General features: G+C 41.6%; 1 protein-coding gene across 4 annotated transcripts in view; it reads right to left on the reverse strand.

Moving 5' to 3' along the window:
- Nucleotides 1-24,700, reverse strand: part of STXBP6 (syntaxin binding protein 6) — a 277,899-nt gene that overhangs the window by 218,924 nt on the left and 34,275 nt on the right. The window contains exon 1 of one of the 4 annotated variants that reach the window (XM_081230245.1): nucleotides 12,627-12,836. The exons of the other annotated variants lie outside the window; for them this stretch is intronic. The gene's annotated coding sequence lies outside the window, so the exon portion shown is untranslated. Of the gene's footprint in view, nucleotides 1-12,626; nucleotides 12,837-24,700 lie in introns of those variants that run through there. 4 annotated transcript variants of the gene reach the window in all.

Genomic DNA, 24,700 nt, shown 5'->3' on the forward strand with positions numbered 1-24,700 from the left:
TAGCCTACAAATCCAGGTCAGACTCAAGGTCCATATGCAAACGCAGATTCTGCCCCATTTGATCAGTTCTTCTGTCATTCAATGTCAACCCCTATCTTAGTCAGCATGTTCCAGAAAATAACTAACTTCTGACCTAACCAGCTGTGCAGTGTTTGATAGGGAAGAAAAATCTATCAATTGAAAATTGAACACTACTCTAATACTAACTCAGGTTAAGACTAGCACAAGTTTATAGTATCACACATTAACAAATTATACAGACGTTCAAGCACATGTAATCCAGCACCAGAATCCAGGACAAGGGCCTAGTGGTCACTACCCCCCACTCAATCTTCTAGATGTTGGGTGGTGAAAAGAAGGCTAGGTTTGTCATCAGATGATCAGGTCTGAGCTCTGTCTTTGCCTTTACTTGATGAATAATTTTGAGTAAAATTCTAGATCTCTGAGAGCTGTACCTTCAATATTAAGATGGGGTAGTGCCACCCACTTCACAAGACTGTTGTGAAGGATGAAGGAGGAGGAAAACAGCTCCCTGGGTCAGCCTGCTTTTACCTGGGGTGCCCTGGTCCTTGAAAGGCAGACGGGCATGTAAGCATGTCAGCTTATACCTGCAAAAGCATATACACATCACAGTGTATCTTACAAAGCTTACTTCCAGTGTCATCCTATTTCATCTGCCCAATTTATGAGGGAGGTATCATCATCTCTCCCAGACAGGTAAAGAGAATAAGGCTCAGAGAAGGGAAAAACCTTGATGGCTCTGCTAGACTCAGCCAGAAAAGAGATGGGTTTTCTTCCTGCAGTCCTGTCCTGTTTCCATTGCACCTCTCTGCCTCACCATATGGAACCACCAGCTTACACAGGAAAATAATGACAGAGCCAACTGAAGTCTGCCCCAGTGTGGATGCAGTGTTGCTACACAAGGGAGATGCAGGGTTGTGTAGACATTTAAAAAAAAAGGGGGGGGGCAAGAAAAGAAAAGGCACACACAAAGAGCAGAGCTGGGATAAGACACAGCCTCACTTATTCAATATGCAACACTGTCCTAGACACTGAGGACACTAAGGTCAAGGCAGTCCTTTCCCTCACAGACTTTACATCCTAGTGGAGAAGAAGAACAATCAACAAGCAAGCAATTCTATGCAGCATTTGAGAAGAAATTAATTAAGACTGGTCCAGTGGGTTCAGCAGTAAAGCAAGGGGATGATGAATAACAGTCACTATCATTCACCACTCATGGTCAGACAGGGAAATACATCACGTGGAGCTAAAGCTCTCCAAGCCTTCTAAGAGGACAACCATCTGGCTTTGATGACCATTTCTGCTCCAAACACATTATTCCTTATTATCAGAGGTAACAAAGAAATTCCACCGTGGGACAGGACCTATCCTTCTTCACACATTTACTGAGTAATTTCCATGACATGGGCTTTGTACAAGGGATGGAGATTACAGACCAGTTAGATCTATCCAATGGAAAGAGTCTAGTCGAGGAGAAGCACAAGGAAACAGGCCACCCCGGACCAAATGAGGAGTCTGAAGCTGCTGCTTCACGGCAGCAGAAGAGGCAGGATTTTAATCCTTCAGAGGCTGGTGATCAGGAGCTACTTACTCTGCTAAGCCTGTCCTTGAGATGTAATTAAAGAATTTAATTAGGTCAACCTGCACGGATTATGCAGGGAGATCCACTTTGATGGAAAGCCATGGAAGCTGTTAACTCTGAGTGACCTGACACATGCCTGGGCTTCCACCTGGGATATGTGCCAGGGGTGTGCCCTGGATGCTTCAAGACAGACGGACACAGTCGGACCTAAGGTGAGTGCAGATGACTCCCTGGAGGGACATACTCACTTCTGCACAGACGCTACACACTTACAGAACAGCAAAGGGAAACTCTGGGTACGGGATATGTGCCAGGGGTGTGCCCTGGATGCTTCAAGACAGACGGACACAGTCGGACCTAAGGTGAGTGCAGATGACTCCCTGGAGGGACATACTCACTTCTGCACAGACGCTACACACTTACAGAACAGCAAAGGGAAACTCTGGGTACACGTATGGGAGGAAACATGGTCAGAGAAGCTGTTACAGAAAAAAGGTATCTGAGACAAATATAAACTCCTCAGATGTCCATTTGGTACTAAGTCTTATGGGGGTTGGTGGGAGGAAGGAAGGTGAAAGGTGAACTTTTAAAATGTACATCCCCACCTGTTCACTGAAGTGGGGGTGGACAGACCTGAGGTCACCAATGGGTAGTTTTGCAAGAATAAATGTTCTTGGCCCATGTACATTTTAAAAATACATATTTTAAACCGAAACCATTTCCTCTAAGATCAGGAACAAGACAAGGCTGCCCACTCTCACCACTCTTATTCAACATAGTTTTAGAAGTTTTAGCCACAGCAATCAGAGAAGAAAAAGAAATAAAAGGAATCCAAATCAGAAAAGAAGAAGTAAAGCTGTCACTGTTTGCAGATGACATGATACTATACATAGAGAAGCCTAAAGATGCTACCTGAAAACTACTAGAGCTAATCAATGAATTTGGTACAGTAGCAGGACACAAAATTCATGCACAGAAATCTCTGGCATTCCTATACACTAATGATGAAAAATCTGAAAGTGAAATTATGAAAACACTCCCATTTACCATTGCAACAAAAAGAATAAAATATCTAGGAATAAACCTACCTAGGGAGACAAAAGACCTGTATGCAGAAAACTATAAGACACTGATGAAAGAAATTAAAGATGATACAAATAGATGGAGAGATATACCATGTCCTTGGATTGGAAGAATCAACATTGTGAAAATGACTCTACTACCCAAAGCAATCTACAGATTCAATGCAATCCCTATCAAACTACCAATGGCATTTTTCACAGAACTAGAACAAAAAATTTCACAATTTGTAAGGAAACACAAAAGACCCCGAATAGCCAAAGCAACCTTGAGAAAGAAAAATGGAGCTGGAGGAATCAGGCTCCCTGACTTCAGACTATACTACAAAGCTACAGTAATTAAGACAGTCTGGTACTGGCATAAAAACAGAAAGATAGATCAGTGGATCAGGATAGAAAGCCCAGAGATAAACCCACGCACATATGGCCAACTTATCTTTGATAAAGGAGGCAGGAATGTACAGTGGAGAAAGGACAGCCTCTTCAATAAGTGGTGCTGGGAAAACTGGACAGGGACATGTAAAAGTTTGAGATTAGATCATTCCCTAGCACCATACACAAAAATAAGCTCAAAATGGATTAAAGACTTAAATGTAAGGCCAGAAACTATCAAACTCTTAGAGGAAAACATAGGTAGAACACTCTATGACATAAATCACAGCAAGATCCTTTTGGACCCACCTCCTAGAGAAATGGAAATAAAAACAAAGATAAACAAATGGGACCTAATGAAACTTCAAAGCTTTTGCACAGCAAAGGAAACCATAAAGAAGACCAAAAGACAACCCTCAGAATGGGAGAAAATATTTGCAAATGAAGCAACTGACAAAGGATTAATCTCCAAAATTTATAAACAGCTCATGCAGCTCAATAGCAAAAAAACAGACAACCCAATCCAAAAATGGGCAGAAGACTTAAATAGGCATTTCTCAAAAGAAGATATACAGACTGCCAACAAACACATGAAAGAATGCTCAACATCATTAATCATTAGAGAAATGCAAATCAAAACTACAATGAGATATCATCTCACACCAGTCAGAATGGCCATCATCAAGGAATCTAGAAACAATAAATGCTGGAGAGGGTGTGGAGAAAAGGGAACACTCTTGCACTGCTGGTGGGAATGTGAATTGGTACAGCCACTATGGAGAACGGTATGGAGGTTCCTTAAAAAACTACAAATAGAACTACCATATGACCCAGCAATCCCACTACTGGGCATATACCCTGAGAAAACCATAATTCAAAAAGAGGCATGTACCAAAATGTTCATTGCAGCTCTATTCACAATAGCCCGGAGCTGGAAGCAACCTAAGTGTCCATCATCGGATGAATGGATAAAGAAGATGTGGCACATATATACAATGGAATATTACTCAGCCATAAAAAGAAACGAAACTGAGCTATTTGTAATGAGGTGGATAGACCTAGAGTCTGTCATACAGAGTGAAGTTAGTCAGAAAGAGAAAGACAAATACCGTATGCTAACACATATATACGGAATTTAAAAAAAAAATGTCATGAAGAACCTAGGGGCAAAACGAGAATAAAGACACAGACCTACTTGAGAATGGACTTGAGGATATGGGGAGGGGGAAGGGTAAGCTGTGACAAAGCGAAAGAGAGGCATGGACATATATACACTACCAAACGTAAGGTAGATAGCTAGTGGGAAGCAGCCGCAGAGCACAGGGAGATCAGCTCGGTGCTTTGTGACCGCCTGGAGGGGTGGGTTGGGGAGGGTGGGAGGGAGGGAGATGCATGAGGGAAGGGATGTGGGAACAGATGTATATGTATGACTGATTCACTTTGTTATAAAGCAGAAACTAATTAAAAAAAAAATTAATCAAAAAAAAAATAAATAAATAAAAATAAATAAAAATAAAAAATAAAAAATAAAAAAAAAAAAAGAAGTAGCTCCAAAAAAAAAAAAAAAAAAAAAAAAATGGAGCTGGAGGAATCAGGCTCCCGGACTTCAGACTATCCTACAAAGCTACAGTCATCAAGACAATATGGTACTGACACAAAAACAGAAATACAGATCAATGGAACAGGATAGAAAGCCCAGAAATAAACCCATGCACATATGGTCACCTGATTTTTGATAAAGGAGGCAAGAATATACAATGGAGAAAAGACAGCCTCTTCAGTAAGTGGTGCTGGGAAAACTGGATAGTGACATGTAAAAGAATGAAATTAGAACACTCCTTAACACCATACACAAAAATAAACTCTGAATGGGTTAAAGACCTAAATGTAAGGCCAGACACTATAGAACTCTTAGAGGAAAATATAGGCAGAACACTCTATGACATACATCACAGCAAGATCCTTTTTGACCCACCTCCTAGAGAAATGGAAATAAAAACAAAAATAAACAAATGGGACCTAATGAAACTTAAAAGCTTTTGCACAGCAAAGGAAACCATAAGCAAGACAAAAAGACAACCCTCAGAATGGGAGAAAATATTTGCAAATGAAGCAACTGACAAAGGATTAACCTCCAAAATTTACAAGCAGCTCATGCAGCTCAATATCAAAAAAAACAAACAACCCAATCCAAAAATGGGCAGAAGACCTAAATAGACATTTCTCCAAAGAAGATATACAGACTGCCAACAAACACATGAAAGGATGCTCAACATCACTAATCATTAGAGAAATGCAAATCAAAACTACAATGAGTTATCACCTCACACCGGTCAGAATGGCCATCATCAAAAAATCTACAAACAATAAATGCTGGAGAGGATGCGGAGAAAAGGGAACCCTCTTGCACTGTTGGTAGGAAGGTAAATTGATACAGCCACTATGGAGAACAGTATGGCGGTTCCTTAAATAACTAAAAATAGAACTACCATACGACCCAGCATCCCACTCCTGGGCATATACCCTGAGAAAACCATAATTCAAAAAGAGTCATGTACCACAATGTTCATTGCAGCTCTATTTACAATAGCCAGGACATGGAAGCAACCTAAGTGTCCATCGACCGATGAATGGATAAAGAAGATGTGGCACATATATACAATGGAATATTACTCAGCCATAAAAGGAAATGAAATTGAGTTATTTGTAGTGAGGTGGATGGACTCTGTCATACAGAGTGAAATAAGTCAGAAAGAGAAAAACAAATACCATATGCTAACACATATATATGGAATCTTAAAAAAAAAAAAAAAAAGGTTCTGAAGAACCTAGGGGCAGGGCAGGAATAAAGACACAGACATAGAGAATGGACTTGAAGACACGGGGATGGGGAAGGGTAAGCTGGGACAAAGTGAGAGAGTGACATGGACATATATACACTACCAAATGTAAAATAGATAGCTAGTGGGAAGCAGCCGCATAACACAGGGAGATCAGGTCGTTGCTTTGTGACCACCTAGAGGGGTGGGATAGGGAGGGTGGGAGGGAGATGTAAGAGGGAGGAGATATGGAGATATATGTATACATATAGCTGATTCACTTTGTTATACAGCAGAAACTAATACACCATTGTAAAGCAACTATACTCCAACAAAGATGTTAAAAAAAAAAAGAAAAAAATGCATATTTTATGTGAAACCGATTTCTAGTTTCTCCTGAAGTTCCAGCAACATTAAGTAGTCCTATAGTCTTCTCCCAGCAGCCCCCCCTCCCCCCACCACTGACCACGGTCCACAGTCTCAAATTCATCATCCCCACCACTGTCTATTTTATTTCCCAAACTGAGTCTTAATATCAGTTTACCATCATCCACGTTGCCCTGCTTTTCTTATATCTGGCCTGTTGGCTAATTTATTTCTGTATGGTTATTGAGTATGAAGAACCTGATGTAGATACTAAATTAATTAGCATGACTGGGAAAGTTTCTAGGAGCACATAAGGCAGAGGGAGCACATTAAAAAAAAAATGTTACTGCCCAATGGGAAAGTAAAGCTGAGATCAAAAAATCATCACATGAATCTGGGGGAATTAAACTAAGGGTATCAAAATAAACAAAAACAATCCAATGTTCATATCACTCTGTCATCTTAGAAGTTTATATACACGTTCTATTCTTACCCCTCCCAACAAGCCAACTGCTCTGAGAAAGTGCCACCAGGCTCTGGAGCCACAAATACAAATGAGGTGAAATGTGGAGGGTGGGTACTCCTGCAGCCTCTCACACACAGCCAACTGGAGGACACTTTTGGCATATTTATCAAAAGCTCTGAAAATTGGCACACAGCAATTCTACTCCTAAGAATTAATACTAAGGAAATCATCACACAAGTGGGCAAAGATGTATATTCAAGGATGTTTATCTACTTGATTGGTTTTCTTAAAACACCAGCCTGGTAGTTTTCTTTCACTGATATCATATTTAATCTCAATATAAGTCGTAAAGAGTCAGTGTTCCACAGAAATTCGAAGGCCCAAACCTTCAAACCTACCCATGTTTTCCTGCTTTTGACCAGGCATTTCATCGAGTTTCTACTAGTTTGTGCTAGCCTGGAGACATGCACATGAGAGGCAAAGCAGGACAGGCATGGGCAGGAGGCTTCACTGGAAGAGGCCCAGAACTGCAGGGGGCTCTCAATAACCACTGCTAAGAACCCCTGGCTTCATGAAGAGAGCTTAAACATGTAAGACCTGCATTTTGTTTTTTTAAAAGAATGTCCTTTTGCTGGCCTTTTGCTCATAGCCCATGCAGCAGACTTCTTAGATGTCTGTATTCACCTCAAAAATACCTAGAGAGCAGTAAATGACACGATGCCAAAGCATCATTCCCAGGACAATCACCATCTGTTTCACACCCTGTGGGAAATACCTAGCACTACACATAATTATAAACGTGGTCTGTTAATTCTATATGTATGTGCCTGTCTGTATGCTCCTATAACACAGAAATCCTCCTGTGGCTCTGGATAGCTGTATCCATTTCTCATTGGTAAGCCCCACCCAACCCAGCAAAAGCTGGGAAGCTCTGAAAAGAAAGAGGACAGGTTTGGGAACAGGAACTTTTACAGCTAGATTAAGACTAAATAACGTATGTTTAAAAAAATACTCCAACGCCTTAATTAGTTTGAAGTTATTTGGTGTTGTTTGATGGCTACAGCATTCCTTGATACTTAGGTATTTAGAAAATAACTATGCTGATTTCCTCTGTTCTAATTCTACCCCTCATTTATCATATGGTTCTCAATGGTATGTAAATATAAAGACAGCTCACTGTACGGACTGAGATAGAAGAAGTGCAAATGATTAAATGCAAATGCAAAAGTCATGTCAATAGAGTGTGGAAAATGAAATTTTTCTTTTTATTTTCTATGCAATTAACTCAGAAACCACATGGAAATTAGCCAAGAAAGAATGCTCAGTAATAAACAAGCTTGATTACAGAATCCCAGCCCCACAAATACCTACTCTATCTATTACAAAATTAGAGTGCTCTAAACTCTTAACAGGAGTTGAATGGAAAAAAAATCCAAAAAGATTCTGGCTTGAGATGTAGCCATTCAGCTGATAGTTTTATTCTGTGTCACATCATTAACTACTAAAGAACTCATAAAAAAAACAAAAACAAAAACCTCCACAACCAGACTTTAACAAGACACAGAGAAGAAAAATAGAAGAAAAGGCATAGGAAGAAAATAGAAGATTCCATGGTGTTTCCAAAGACCCAGGTCAATCAACAGCCAAAGACAATATCTCTAGAGTAGTTGTTTACAGATCAGGGAACTCATTTCATGGAAGAGGAAAGGCAGCAAGCCAAAGGCTTAGCAGTCACGGCTCCTCCAATACATCTTACTATGTCCAAGCATCTGGCCTCGTTATACCAGCAGGACGCTGCCCATCACCAGATGTGGGCTCTAGTCTACTAGACAGAATATAGACTGAGCTGGTGACCAATGTATGTATCTCACAGCTAGATTAAGGGGTGGAAATTTCTTTTCCCTTTTAAAAAATGAGCATTAAGAGAGTCTCCACCATTGTACACAGGATGTGTTGGGTGTTACACAGAACATTTAGTCCATGGGTTTCAGAATGGCTAGACTGCATTGTGAGAGAACCAGAGTTGAAATGGACATCACTGAGAGTTGTGGATTCAGATTGGATGATGGGGTCCCACGACTGCTTATCAATGTAGCAGCAGCTGACTATGACTTTGGGGTGCTTCCTGTTAGGAAAGGGGTAAATGAATGTGTGGTTTTACCTATGAGGATTGGGTTACATTAGTAGAGGGTATCTTTGGAACTACATGTAGGAAGTGAGTTATGAGCTAGGCAGGCAAGAGATGTACAGGACAGGTCACAACTCAAGATGCCTTGCTTCTCACTTTATGGTTCTCAGGGGAGCTGCCCAACCGCCTGCTTTTACGAACCACATGGGTACACCTTCCAAGTCCAAGCTGAGTGGAACAGGAAAGGCCCTTGACCCAGGAAGAGTCAATCCAGCTACAATATGGCCTCACTTAAAAAGAGAAGCTGGGCCAATCAGATTCTCAAAGAAAACAGTTAATGACCCAAATAGCAGTGGGAGCTGAAGCTTTAACTGTCATTTATGATGCAGAGAGAGGCTGAAAGACAGATTCATGTAAGGCAAAGTTAGAGAGAAAACTGACCTGTAGATTGAGGAAAGGATGGTGCAGATATGCGGAGAGAAGGAGAGGGAGAGAGAGAGACAGACAGAGAGATAAAGTAGACAGAGAAAAGGAAAGGAAACACTCAGAGCCTCTTGGGTACACCCGGTTTTCTGGTTCATGAGCAAGGTAATGAAAAACTCCTATTTTCCTGAACTAATTGGAATGAGTTGCTCTTACATGCAAACAAAAGGACTTACTGGAAGCAATGAACATTGGCAAGCAACTTAAAATCTAAGTATGTATCTCACTTTCTTTATTCATATAATAGGCCTAACACCTGCCCAATCCGTTCACACAAGCCATTGGCGGAGCACAGTCAGATTACTGCGAATGTGTAATTTGTTGTTACTGAGGGGTGTGGATAGTAAAATGACAGCAAGTTCACAGTTCTAAATAAACAGAAAACTTTCCTTGCCTATGTTAACCTGCTCAGCTCACTGAGCTTTTATCATCCCTAAAGGCAAGACAAATCCAGTCAAAAGACATATTAATTAATGCAAGATAACTTCTGTACTTTATGTAAGAGGGGAAAAAAACCCAACCAGTTCAAGGTTACAATTCCCACAAATGCAAACCACACTAAATATGTCAGCTAAAAAATAAAGAAAAGAATGCCTAGGGCTTCCCTGGTGGCACAGTGGTTGAGAGTCCGCCTGCTGATGCAGGGGACACGGGTTCGTGCCTCGGTCCGGGAAGATCCCACGTGCCGCGGAGCGGCTGGGCCCGTGAGCCATGGCCGCTGAGCCTGCGCGTCCGGAGCCTGTGCTCCGCAACGGGAGAGGCTGCAACAGTGAGAGGCCTGCGTACCGCCAAAAAAAAAAAAAAGAATGCCTAGAAGACAAACTTTGGTGACAGACAAGTAGACCGCTGAGAACTGCCTTGTCTCCACTTGTCTCCATGCCTGCACAGCCTCAAGGGCCCTACTTCTCACACACAACTTCCGACTCCAAAGCTGGTAGACCTCCCCGCCCAGCCTCCTCCCCTCCACACCCACTCCCAGCTCCCACGTGGTGGGGCGGCACCCGAGGCCCTGGTGGCCTCCTTCCGGTGTGGCCATTCTTCCTCCCGCGGCTTCTCCTCAGACTGGGCTAGCTGCCCCTCTTAGGTACCACATGTGCAGCTTTATCACTGTGCCTGGCATATTACAGGCAACTGTACGTTTCTGCTGGTGGGTCTGTGTCTCCAACCAGATTCTGAGCTACTGGAGAATGCGGGCACCTAGCACAGTGGCTGGTACATCACAGGGCTGAAAAGGCCTGTCCTAAACGCATGCCTTTAAGGTCCACGCTCCTCTTGTCCCACCATCCCTGGGCTGGCAGTTTTCCTTATAAGGGTACTACTCAGCCCCACAGTCATGCTGAAGAGACTGCTGTGACCATCTGCTAACTTTTCTTTCCCTTGGCTCTGCTGCCTTCATACCAAAAACAAGACCATGACCAACCCAGAGAAGGCATGTTCTATGCTCCATATTCTCCCTAAATATATTAAACGGATTTTTTTAAAAGAAATTCAAAGATACAATCTTACCAGCTTACATAAAACAGCTTCAAGACCATAATGCAGGGATCAGCAAACATTAAGAGCCACATAGTAAATAATTTAGGTTTTGCAGGCCATAGGGTCTCAGTCACAACTCCCCAGATCTGCTGTTACAGCATGAAAGCAATCACACACAACAGATAAATGAATGGGCAGCCTGTGTTCCAATAAAACTTTATTTACAAGATCAAATGGCCAATCCACAAGCTGGAGTTTGCAGATACCTAAATAACCCAATGCAACAAACACATATCACAGATATACTCATGTGCAAAAGAGCAATGCCAGATGCTGAGGGATGTGCTGCAGTGTCCCAGGCCCACACTATCCTAGAGGACAATCACCCATAAGTAACAATGAAAAACAGGCCGACTTAATGAGTATGGTATAGAAGCATCAAAAACATCCAACAGTAAACCTCTGAGCGCCTGAACTGTTGACCACGACCTTCTTTTCCAACTCTCTTCCCTGATCTCTGGGACATCACGTGCTCTGGTTTTCTTCCAACCTCTCTGACCACTCTTTCACAGTCGCCTTCACAAACTTGAGTCCACTACCTTGTTCGTTCCTAAAATGCTGTTACTCCTCCGGGTTCCGGCCTACAGCTCTCTTGTCTCTGCCGTCTATAGTCTCCCTTGGCAATTTCATTCATTCCTAAAACTTCAAGTACCACCTATAGGCTGAAAACAAATCACATCTACATCTTCTTCCCAGCCATCCACAATGAATTTCCACCTGGATGAACCACAGACACATCAGACTCAACAGTCGAAACCTGAATGGATCATCTTCCCCTAAACAGTTTCCGTGTTCCTATCTCCATAAACAGCACCACCAGCCACCTAAGTCAGAACCCAGAAACACAAGCCTCCTCCTTACCTCCTCCTCCTTTATTCCCTCTGATCTATGCCCTCACCCCTCACAATACATCAGTTGCCAAATTCTGTTCAATTCCACATTCTAAATTTCTCCGCATCTACCCACTTCTTTTTCTCCCTCTGTCCTTGCCCTCAGTCAGGCAGCCATCATCTCCTGTCTTCAGAACAACCTCTGAACGGATCAACCAATATCCCGGTTTGCCTCCCTCCAACCCACTTCCCAAGGTAGAGCTAGAGTTACTTTCCTCAAATACCTGGGGCAGATTATTTACCAGCCGTCTCTTAACCCAAGCCCACCCTTTTGTACTCTGCTTTATGATGCTGGAGCTAGAAGTCTGCAAACCCCATTTTCCAGACTCCCTTGCAACCGGTTTCTTGTTCAATTCTGCCGTTGAGAGCCACTGGCAGATCGGAAGGCAGAGGTGGGGAGAAGGAAGTCTCCTGTTTTCCAGCTCCTGTCAGACTTCACAGTAGCAGCTGTTCCAGTTCCCCATGCTCTTAGCACTCTATATACTAGCCGTGGACCCCCCCGGATGGTGGGAGCACCGGCCATAAGGTAGTCCCTCCCCAGAGTCCCACGCAACTCCTCAGCAGTTGGCCCGTCAGCTGTATGGTGGCCCCTCTTAGTTTCTAGGTTTAGTTAACCACACCCATTCCCTTTTGCTCCTCCCACCCCCAGGGACAGCAGTTGTTTCCTGAAGTTACAAATCTCTGTGTTACCTCTGCTTCCACTAGTTGTTCTTTCAGCCCTCCAATACCTTGTGTCTCCAATTCCTACATCAGATCACCTCTATCTGAAATATCAGCCTGGCATCTATTTTCTGACTGGATCCTGGCTGACGCAGTACATGGCACCACAACTAGTTCCCAGGAAATCAACCCTAAACGTGGGATTCCGGGACGGAGTTGCTTACCTCTTGGACCTTGAACAGTGAAAACCTCATGCCTCCCAATGCACTCCCTACACAGCAGCCACTGTGATGCTTATAGAGCGTCTGCCATCACCTCAATGGCTCACCAGTGCCATCAGGAAAGTGAAACCCACTATGGCTCCCGGGGTTCTAGAGCCACTGTTTCTCTCTCTAGCTTCTCCCCTTGCCACTCCTTCCTCCTTCTCATGTTCCAGGCTTCAACCACTCTGAACTCCTTTCCATTTCAGAACCGCTCTCCTCTTTCATTCCCTTCACAAAGCTGTCCCCAGCCTAGTATATGGTGCCCCTGATCCTCTCTGTTCATCCAATTAGCTCCTACTTAGCTTACATGACACCTTCTCCAGGAATTCTTCCCAGATTTACCTGCAGCCTAACTTCACCCATTACAGCTGTAATGATACTGCCTGTTAGCTCTGTATTTACTCTGTATTCCCACAAAACCACGAATTCTGGGAAGACAGGTACTATGTTTATCTTGCTCCCAGTTTTAATCCCACATAGCAGGTTTTCAATAATAACTTGTTGAATGAGTGAACAAATCCATAAATAAGAAGGTGTAGATTAATTCCTACAAGGGAGATTTGGGAATGCTTCTTAAAGAAGGTAGGATTTTGCCCTGGGCTGCTAAGCCCAATCTCCAGCACTGCAGAAATTTTACAGAAATTATTATTCTTAGTTTCCATGGACTCCCAAAATAAGTAAAAAGATTTATGTTTCTTTTAGGGGTATCCAAATTATCAAGCAGCTCTTGAAAAATAAGCTTCTTGGGAATAAAACATATCTTTGGGATTTATCCACAGGCAAACCACCTGGAGAAAACTACCTTAGAAATATAGTGATTGGGACTTCCCTGGTGGCGCAGTGGTTAAGAATCTGCCTGCCAATGCAGGGGACACAGGTTCGAGCCCTGGTGCAGGAAGATCCCACATGCTGCGGAACAACTAAGCCTGTGCGCCGGAACTACTGAGCCTGCACTCTAGAGCCCGCAAGCCACAACTACTGAGCCCGCGGGCCACAACTACTGAAGCCTGTGAGCCTAGAGCCCATGCTCCGCAACAAGAGAAGCCACTGCAATGAGAAGCCTGCACACTGCAACGAACAGTAGCCCCCGTTTGCCACAACTAGAGAAAGCCCGCACCCAGCCACGAAAACCTACTGCAGCTAAAAACTAAACAAAGAAATTTATTTAAAAAAAAAAAAAGAAATACAGTGATTAAACTCTCCTGGATGTTTATCGACCCATACTTTCCCCTTTTAGAAGGCCTACCTGGTTTCCAACATCTGTTCTAAAGTAAACTGTGTATAAGATCCCAATACACTTTATCGCTTTCCTTTCAAAAACCTCACACACACCAGATTTCAGAACCTGCTTTAAACCAAGTATGTCATAAACCTGAACATTACTTTCAGAACTCAGTAAATGGAAAGAAAAATGCTTCCATGAGGTACATATCTATTGATCTCGCTATATAGATTTACTATATATATTGGAAATGTGTTTCCATATTTGGAACTCAGTCTTCCCCCCACCCCAAATAGTTGAAATAATTAGAGAAATGGCTAAATTTTCCTAAAGTTTTATAACTTTATAGGTAAAAGTAACAGATCTACATGAATTTTACTTCTCAAAACTTACCCTTCACACTTTAAATTTATTTATGATGAAACAGGTCGAACATTGGCCAAAAGCTTCTAGGTTAATTTCTTGTAATGCTTCTTGGCCATTTAGTAGACTTGTTTCTGCTAAGTAAACATCATAACATTTTGCAGTTCAAAGGTTTTTGTCCTCAGGAATTTGGTTAATCATTTACTTTTTCCTTGATCTCTTCTTGGTAGCAACAATATACTTTAGCACAGATCAAAGATGGCACACATTTCTTATTATGTTCAGCGAATTATATTAAGACTATTCTTAATATAATTAATAGAATAGTCCTCATACGACACTTAATAATGTTAAAATTGCACAGCAGCACAAAAGAGAAATCATTACCTAAAAGCTGTTTAGCTTTTCAAAACAGGAAGCTGTCTCCACTTTCCATCCTTACTCTACTCTCTCTTGACCTTGACAATGGGCTAGTGCTGGCCCTGCCCCCCTTTCCCCTTGCCTTCCTTCCTCACAGCAAATTCCTTGGTCAACTTGCAACTGCCAGCCTAAATGGTCTTGCTACACCTGAAACTCTCAGCTTCATTTCCCTCTCCCCCATCCTGAGAAAGCCACTCAGAACAATCCCCAAACCACTTCTCTCGTGAGTTTCAGTTAAACCTTAATTATCTCATTCTTGGCATCACATAGGGTTTCTTTGCTTCTCTCTTTTCAAAAAAAGGGAAGGGGGAAAGAAAGGAAGCAGAGACATAGCTCTAGAGCTACCAAGACATGAATGAGTGTGAGCACACCCTTCCCAAGAATTAACAACTAAAAAAGTGAAAGTAAAAAAGTTTAGGCCCCAGTTAGGTGGAAGGGCTAACCTACACGCCAGGTGCAGTTCTGACAACTCTTACTCTTTGACCTCATCGCATTATTTGCCTCTTCGTGCCTGCTTTGGTCTCCTCAACTGTAAAATAACCATGATATTAATACCTGCCTCATGAAGTATCATGAAGATGAAATGAGATCATTTACACAAACTGTTTAGAACAGCACCCGCCATGGTCACTCAATAAGTGTTACCTCTCATAATTTTCTTTGTATCCTAAAAAGGCCAGTCTACTCACACAAATTAAAGTGGAAAAAATCGATAAGAAACAAGAGATATGAGAGAAGAAAAATGGCAAGAAGATGGGCCTAAAGTAGAGAAGCCCTTTAGGTCTAATGAGAAAAGACACTGAACATGGATGTACACAGAACATTAGGTAGGGAAGAAATTAGGCCAAAAGAGAGACACATCTAAAGGTGAAGGAAGCACTGTCATCCAAATAGCTTAGTGGCTTGGGTATAGAGTCTTCACACCTGAAAAGGCTCCCCTGTCCTGCTAGGCTAGAGTTTTCCACCAGTGCTCCCCCAGTGCCCTGGGTCCCCACAGGAGCCTCCTTGAGGATGGGGAGGGGGAAGCCTCAGCATCACTTCCCACCCATCAACTATTCTAGCTCAAATAGAACAGTTCCACTGTTACCTGTTTTATTTGCTCCCAACTTAAAGACGAGATCCTTTGAATAAAAGTTCTATTTCTAAAGAAAGAAAGGGAAAAATAAAAGCATAAAAGGCCACTAATCTAGTCCAACACTCTCATTTAACAGATTAAGAAATGAGGCCCAGAGAAGGGACGTGACTTCATGTAAACCCATGCAGCATCTGTTTCTTTCTCAGTCCACCTAGGAGCTGCTTAAGGGCAGCATTCACGGTTTACTCTTTACTCTTTCCTGTTTATATCCCAGATGGGAGCACAGAAACTCAATTAAGGTGTTGGTTTCAGTGAAAACGTTCTTTTCCTTCAACATTCTGAAGATTTCACTCTTCTTGCTTGCATGTTTTCTGACTAGCAAGAAGCCACTGTAATTCCTATCCTTGTTCCTCCACAGGCAAGGTGTTCTTTTTCCCCTCTGGCTTCCTTCAGGATTTTCTCTGTCTTTTGTTTTCTGCAGTTTGTATAAGACATGCCTTAGAGAGAGAGAGAGAGAGAGAGAGAGAGAGAGAGAGAGAGAGAGAGAGAGAGAGAGTGTGTGTGTGTGTGTGTGTGTGTGTTTTGGGGGGGTACTGTGATGTAATGGGAAGTATATATTTGGTCTTTGTCCCTGGTTCCTGGCACAGAACTCTTAAAACTCTTGAAATTGCCAGAGTGATAGGAGTAACAGGAGTGTCTTGTTATTCATAAAAAGCCCTTTCTAGCCATACCTGAGTTTATGCTAATAAGGTGACTCCTGTGGACCCTTAGGAAGAGAGCTTTAGGATGGGGGCTGCTTGCCACAAAGACCAAGGCATGATTAGAGGGTTGGAATTTTCAGCAGCCCTCCTTTCCTGACCTCCAGAGAGGAGAGAGGGGCTAGAGACTGAATCACCGATGGCCAGTGATTTAGTCCATCATGGCTACATAATGAAACCTCCATAAAAAAACCTCTAAAAATGAAGTTTTAGAAAACTTCCAGGTTGGTGAACATACAAAGGTGCTAGGAGGGTAGCACACCCGGAGAAGGCATGGAAGCTCTGTGCCCCCACCTCCCCACACACAGCTTGCTCTGTGCATCTCTTCCACCTGAGTTGTATCCTTTATAATAAACTGGTAATAGTAAGCATAGCACTTTTCCTGAGTTCTGTGAGTTGTTTTAGCAAATGATCCAACCTCAGGGGGTTAGGGTCATGGGACCCCAGAATTTGTCATTGGCTGTGCAGAAATGTGGGTAGCCTTGAGCACCCCATTTGTGGCTGGCATCTGAAGTGGGGACAGACTTGTGGGACTGAGCCCTTAACCAGTAGGGTCTGCACTAACTCCAAGAACTAGTGTCAGAATTGAATTGAATTGCTGGAGACCCAAGTTGGTGTGAGAGAACTGGAGAATTGGTGTGGGGGAAAAAACAACAACACATATTTGGTGTGGGGTGTGGGGTGTGGGGAGAACCCTCAGGTATTGGGTTGGCCAAAAAGTTCATTCAGGTTTTTCTGTAACATCTTATGGAAAACCCCGAACGAACTTTTTGGCCAACCCAATATTTATCTCAAGCTTCCTGGACATGTGGTTTGGTGTCTGTCATTAGTTTTGGAAAGTTTTCAGCCACTATCACTTCAGATATTTCTTCTGCTCCTTTCTTTTCTCCTTCTGGCATTCCAATGGCACATATGCTATGCCTTTTTATATTGTTCCACAGACTTTGTATGTTCTATTCTTTTTTTAAATTATTTTTTCTCTTTGCATTTAAGTTTGGAGAGTTTCCACTGACCTATCTTCAAGCTCACTGATTCTTTCTTTGTCAGTGTCAAGCCTACTTACAAGTCCGTCAAAGTTACTTTCCATTTTTGTTACTACGTTTTTGATTTCTAGCATTTTCTTGTAATTATTTCTCTGAGTTTCAATCTCTCTGCTTACATTACCCATCTGTTCTTGCATGTTGTCTTTTTCCATTAGAGCCCTTGACATATCATAATTCATTTAATTTCCTTGTCTGATAGTTCTAATGTCTGTGTCATAAGAGAGTCTGTTTTTTGCTTATTATGTTGTCTCTCTAGACTGTGCTCTTTCTTACCTGTTGGCATGCCTTGTAATTTTTTGTTGAATGTGGGGCAGGTTGTGTCAGTTGATAGGAAGTGAGGTAAGTAGGCCTTTAGGGTGATGATGTTTTATTTTTCCATCATACTGACTATAATGAAAGCAGAGGGTAGCATTATCTTCCACAATAAAGCAATAAATATTCTTGAACTTATTAATCATTACTCCCTGTTCAAACATGTACCTTCTGTTAGGTCTCTGGACTGAGCTAGTTTCTCAGGCTATCACTTGAAGCAACACCATTTAAACCACTGTGAAAGGTGGGATCACAATACCAGTCAAGGTTAGAGACAGCACTAATTTATCCACATTACAAACTAGTTGCTTTTCTTATAACCCAACATACAGCTGTGGTAAAAACATTCTCCACAACTAATTCCTTTAAGTAGATGACACCGGACCAGTATTTTCAGGCCTCTGTAATGTCATTTAGGCCAGTGAATTGAGATGCAGAAAAAATTTAACTTCTTTGCTATTAATCATCACAGACTACTTTGAGAGAAGATAATCAGCTCCATATTTCCAACATAAATGCTTACAATTTAAGTAAGTTATGACAGGGAAGCCTATACAATTGAGTTCTTGTGACTTCCTAAGTCCTGTTAAAGAAACAATGGTTTCCCCATCTTCACCAAGCCAGTTGAAGTTTAGCAACAAGTAAGTCCGCACTGAAATGTTCACATGGCAGATTCTTGCACGTTAAGGGTCAAACAGTCAAAGATGTGAAGATGATCTTTGCTTCACTGACTTTTGGCAAAAGGATCATAAACTGACAAAAGAAGTGAGAAGAGCAAGATCAGAGAAAAGCTCTGGCCAGCTTCTTTCAAAGTCACCTCTCAGCTGGAGAGGAAGAAAGGACCAGTGAAGAAAGACATGGAAGGTAACCCCACTGCTGCTCAAAGGAAGATATGCTGATGAAACCCCTAATTCCTTTCCTAGCCATTAGTGTCCTCAATCCTGTTAAGTCATCCTTCTGTTGTGTTACCGATATTAAAACGTGCTCTTAAGAAGGAGCATAAATCCCTGAGGGAAAGATTTCAGCTGTAATTGTATTAGGGGAAACAAGCCTAATTATGAATGTGCATGTATCTCTTTACAGAGAATTCTCTAGAACCTTTGCTGAGTCAAGCAAGACCTAAGATACAAACCTAGTTACCAGGCAGATAAAAATGAATCTGTTGTTCTTCTATTAAATCAAGCGGCACAGTACATATAATAACACGAGAGGACTCTTGCCAACAAAAGCATAGGAATGTGCTTCAGCATCATCTACCAGACATGAGCCCTACAAGTACCTTTGGAACCAGGTCAAGACACATCCTACTACACTCATATAGCAACCATTTAGCCCATCACCTCTTTCCCTTCTCGAACCTCATGCTGGGTGACTCCTGTTATTGGCTAAGGCCAGCATCACAAACGTAAACACGATGAAACATCACGTGGCTTGACAGCAACACATCCGTAGCAGGAGTGATGTTCACCATGGAAAGAACTACTCACTGAGCGTGAAACTAGCTCAAGAAGCTCTTCCAGCATAAGAGATTTAAGTAATTAATTAATTCATCAATTAATTAATTCATCAAATAATTCATTTATTCAGCCACACATAATATATAAAGCACTGTGCTATGCTCTGGGGTAAAGGACGAGGGAAAGAATACAAAGATAGCTGAGGTGTGGCAATCTGCGGATGAACGTCTGACTGGATTAAGAGTCACAGACAAACAGCACGTGAAGTCAAATGTACCACTCAGCTCTTAATAAAATCACTAACTGGTGAAAAACGGTTTATTCCTAGAGGAAATCCACTTGATTTTTTTCTTCCAGTTTTGTTGAGATATAATTGACATATAGCACTGTATAAGTTTAAGGTGTACAGCAAAATGATTTGACTTATCACAATAAGTTTGGTGAACATCCATCATCTCATATAGATACAAAATCAAAGAAATAGAAAAAATGTTTTTTTCTTGTGATGAGAACTCTTAGGTTTTACTCTCAACTTTCATACATAACATACGGAAGTGTTAATTATACTTATCATGTTGTACATTACATCCCTAGTATTTATTTATCCTATAACTAGAAGCTTGTACCTTTTGACAATTCCGCCACCCCACTCCCCACCTCTGATAACCACAAATCTTATCTATTTTTCTATGAGTTTGTTTTTGAAGTATAATTGACCTACAGCACCATGTTAGTTCTTGTTACACAACATAGTGATTCAATAGTTCTGCACATTTCAAAATGATTACCGCAATATCTAGTTACCTTACAAATACAACACATAGTTACTGACTATGTTCCCCACACTGTACACTTCATGCCTGTGACTCATTTATTTTGCAGCTGGAAATTTGTACCTCAGTCTCCCTCACCTATTTCTTTCTTCTTCCCACCCCCTCCCCTCTGGCAACCACCTGTTTGTTCTCTTTGACTTGAGGTTTTTGTTACCTCCAGCTGAGAGTACCATTTGAGGTGGTCTGGTCAACTAAAATATTTGTGGACAAGAGGAAAAAAAAAGAAAATCAGGGTCAGCTAGCACTCTACCCTCAGCCACTGGGGCTACAAGAAGTGTAACTCTCTGTAAGCACTGAATGGTGAGTGCAGTAATAAGCACACAGCCTGAACCTATAAGCACAATTAACCACCCCCTTCCAAGAGCACTGATTCTGACATTCAGGTAGCAACAACTGGGTCCAGGGTCCCAATGAAGTAAGAGAAAAGCCCTCAAACTGTGGGTTTTGCCTCTCTCATTTACCACACAGAGAATCAGTATTAGTAAGGGAAGGCTAGTCACTGCTGAAACAGACCTCAAAATATATTATGGCTCAAACACCTCAGAACTTTGTGTCTGGGAAAGGGGTGAATGAGGTCTTCCTCTTATTCACAATGAAATAGGGATTCAGGCTGCAAGCCTCTGCCATCTTTATCAGGGTCATTCTATTGGCTAGAACTCAGTTACCTGCTGCACTTAAGTGAAAGGGAGCTTGGAAAATGCATTCTTGCTGTGGGCTCAGGAAGAGGGAAATGTAGGTTTTGGTGACTAACCAACAGCCTCGGCCACTGTAGTTTATGACTTTTCCCTCCCCTCCCAAGCTTTCCCTTGTCCTCTGTGGATATGTATGGATGCATGTCTGTACATATGTGTGTGTGTGTATATATATCACATACACATACATATATAAAACTATGTTTTATACAGTAAACTTTTGATCCCATCTGTATAATAAGTGCCAGGGAGCCTCACACAAAGATGGCTGACCCTTTATTTGGAAGGAATGGGAATAACCGGATATTACAACGCAGGTGAAGCAGCTCATGAAGAAGCTTTGCTTAGCTTCCTCTGAGAGGCACCTTCAGACAAGGGGGAGAAACCCTCCCATGTCCACACTTCCCTTAGGGACCTTATCAAGATCCACCCAAATAATACACTCATGAGGGGCTCATCTCCAAGCTGGCAAAATACTAGTACAGTATATGATTTCCCCTTATAAAGGGAGCAAAATGCTTGGTATTTCCTTGAGACCCTCAATGATTCCATTTTCTGGCTAAGAAACATCACACCTTAGAATCAGCACTTTCATCACCAGCACTAGAAGTTGGCTTTTTTTCCTCAGAGCAATCTTTCACAAAGAAAGCATATTTCACTTCAAATGTGCATTTTACACATTAAACGAGGGGTAGAAACAGTGCTGCCCTGGAATTTGGACACCGGGCCACTGCTAATCCACCACTCTTAGGTTAGTTACCCCCTACCCACCTCCCAAAGCAGTTGACTGAAAAACCATGCCTCAGCAAAAGGCCAAGTCAGCATACGCTATGGACTTTTAGTAGTCTATCTCAAATGCGAAATCACTGGCGTGCAAACGATCTACTATATACAAATATACTAGACTACACACTCTGTTGGCAAGGTATATACATGATTTATCTTGTTATTCTCCACAACGCCTTGTCTATATACCATCATTCAGTAAACGTTTGCTAAACGAATACCGTCATTTGAAAAATCTGTCATCTCTAAGTCCTCTGCATGTGTCCACATAAGGGCTGCCAGTCTTGGGGACTCATCCATGTGACTCATTCTGTACACAATCTTGCTAATAGGTGTGAGATAGACACCTTCCGACTGTGACAGTGACAATGCTGGCAATAACGTGACAGCATCATCAGCCACAAAACATAAAGGACTGGGCTGTTTCATGCCTGTGGGTCTACTCAGTCACCGGAAGTAGTGAAAGACCCCAGGTCCTAATACGGTTCCCTCAGCCCTATTCCTATCTCCCATCCCTGTTTTAATTTTCTCCAGAGCTCATATCGTCATCTGACATATTTAACTTATTTGTGTGCCTTTCTCCCGAGAAGCTCTATAAGGACAAGGAATTATGTCCATGTTGTCTAGCACCTAGAAGAGTGCCTGGCACACCAGACGTACTCAATAAATATTTGTGGAAGGAATGGATGAAATAACGAAGATATTTGGATTCTTTTCTCCAAATCTGAAGATTTTAGCCACAAAAGAAATGATCCCTGCAATACTCCAGCATGGTTAGATTCTTCGGGCCTAGTGAGAACATCTCAAAAAGAGATCTCACAGACAACACATTTGTTAGGTCATAAAGCAGGGTTTCTAGAAACCCAAGTTATTACCATGCCGTCTTCAAGTCCCCAAATAAACTGAGAATGGACAGAATCTCCAGGAGTGGACACACGTTGGGCAGCCTTTCACCAAACAAGGACCACATGTGCAGGCCTTGCTCCCTCTCCTTCCAGACACTTGCCCATGGAGCCGGCACCAGCACCTGAAGCATGAAACCAAACAGGAGGATGGGAAATTCCTTCAAACAGCTTCAGAAGCAAATTTTCCTGAGTCTCACATGAGCAAAACGATCAGATCCTAGACCCAGCCCTACCCATGGGAAGTAGCCACAATTCATTTAAAGGAAGAAAAAATATGGTTCAAGTTCAAATTCTCAGCTTTCCAAACATGGCCATGACCTGATAAGATAAACTCCTTTAGGTTGTTAAGAAATCACTGGATGTTATTATTAATTTTCCAAACTCTTGTTTGAACTTTAAAAGCCACATTATATTTAATTTTTGGCATATGGGAGAACAGTGTCTATCGGGAATGATGATCCTTGTTCATTCATTCTTCTGTTGACTCTCAAATAGTAATTAAATAATACAAAGTAATGGTAAAAAGACTACCAGCTTGAAAATGTGTAACACAAATGATATTTTACACACCAAAATGTTTTTATACATTTTACACATCAGAAGTTTTTAGAATTTACACTCTAAAGACATTAGGATCTAACAATCCATAGAAGAAGGGCAACGTTTCTAAATCCCAAAAAGAAGAGTTGTTCTTATACCGTTAACCATACTTTTCAAATTTTCCACTAAGACTCTATTCAAGTATATTCTGGCCAAAAGGTTTGTGTCAAGTTTTGTTTTTGTTTTGTTTTTTTCTTTTTAAAGTAAGTACTACCCTAGTCAGCCCACCAGCCAGCCAATATATATTATGTGTTAAATCCAGTGCTAGGCACGGGGAATAATGAGACTCAGATATAACTTTCACTGTGAGCGACTGGATAGATTCATCAGCAAAATACAAGCATACACTAGATGATGGCCAAGATTGTTTCTAGCAAATTTGTTTTGTTTTGACTTCAGAACAACTTTAAACAACTATAAGACTTTTCAAGACATCGAGTTAAGTCAGGCAACAATGAAAAAGTGAAATTTCTAACTTAGGGGTTTGGGATTAGCAGATACAAACTATTATATATAAAATAGATAAACAACAAGGCCCTACTGTATAGCACAGGGAACTATATTCAATAGCCTGTAATAAATCATAACGGAAAAGAATATGAAAAAGAATATATATATATGTATAATTGAATCACTTTGCTATACAGCAGAAAATCAACTACACTTCAATAAAAAAATTTTTTTAGAAAGTGAAATTTCAAAATAGTTCAATAAGTAGAGAAATCTTTTTTTTTTTTTTTGGCCCACCACATGCTTGCAGGATCTCAGTTCCCCGACCAGGGACTGAACCCAGGCCATGACAGTGAAAGCCTGGAATCCTAACCCCTAAGCCACTAGGGAACTCCCAGTAGAGAATTCTCCATGACTGGGTTTAATACCTGATGTTCTAAAACTTAAACATACACGTATCTTATTTCCTAGAGACTTTTTTCCTCTTAATCTCATTTGCACATCTCTTGAGTTCTTTGCTTTTCCATTTTCCTACTTGCTTCTCAAAGCAACAGAGAGAAAAATTACACAAATTATACAAAACTGTGCAATAAAAAATTGAACCACATTTTTCCCCAGACCTAAGTCCACAAGTGTCATGATCCACATATCATGGAGCATAATCAAATGCACAGAAAAGCTCTCCCCGCTCAGTGAAACAGAAACCCAACAAGCCCAATCTCAACTCACTAAGGAACATGGCATGGCCACAGTGTCACATACTCTTTGAGAACTCACTCCAACTTGGTGTTGACTCTCAACTAAACAGAGCAGCTTTTCCAGTCCCACTGGTTTCTGTTACTGGGCTCCAAAGCACCCACATATAGACTCTTCATGCAAAAATGACATCACACACAAAAAACTTGCATTTAGTATCAAATCAAAATACCACACATTTGAATATCACATGATCCTAAATTTAAGCAACCGTGACTGCCACTGTACGTTACAGATCACTCAAGGCCACTACTTATCTTTTCTTGAAAGAGTAAGAGCACTCCCCAGAGAGAAATGCTGTTCTAATAGGCTATCCCCACTTTTCACACCAGTACAGCTTCACCTCAAGGGTACAGAACACAA

Source organism: Mesoplodon bidens (genome assembly GCF_964165515.1).
Source record: "Mesoplodon bidens genome assembly, chromosome: 3".
Classification (NCBI taxonomy): domain Eukaryota; kingdom Metazoa; phylum Chordata; class Mammalia; order Artiodactyla; family Ziphiidae; genus Mesoplodon; species Mesoplodon bidens.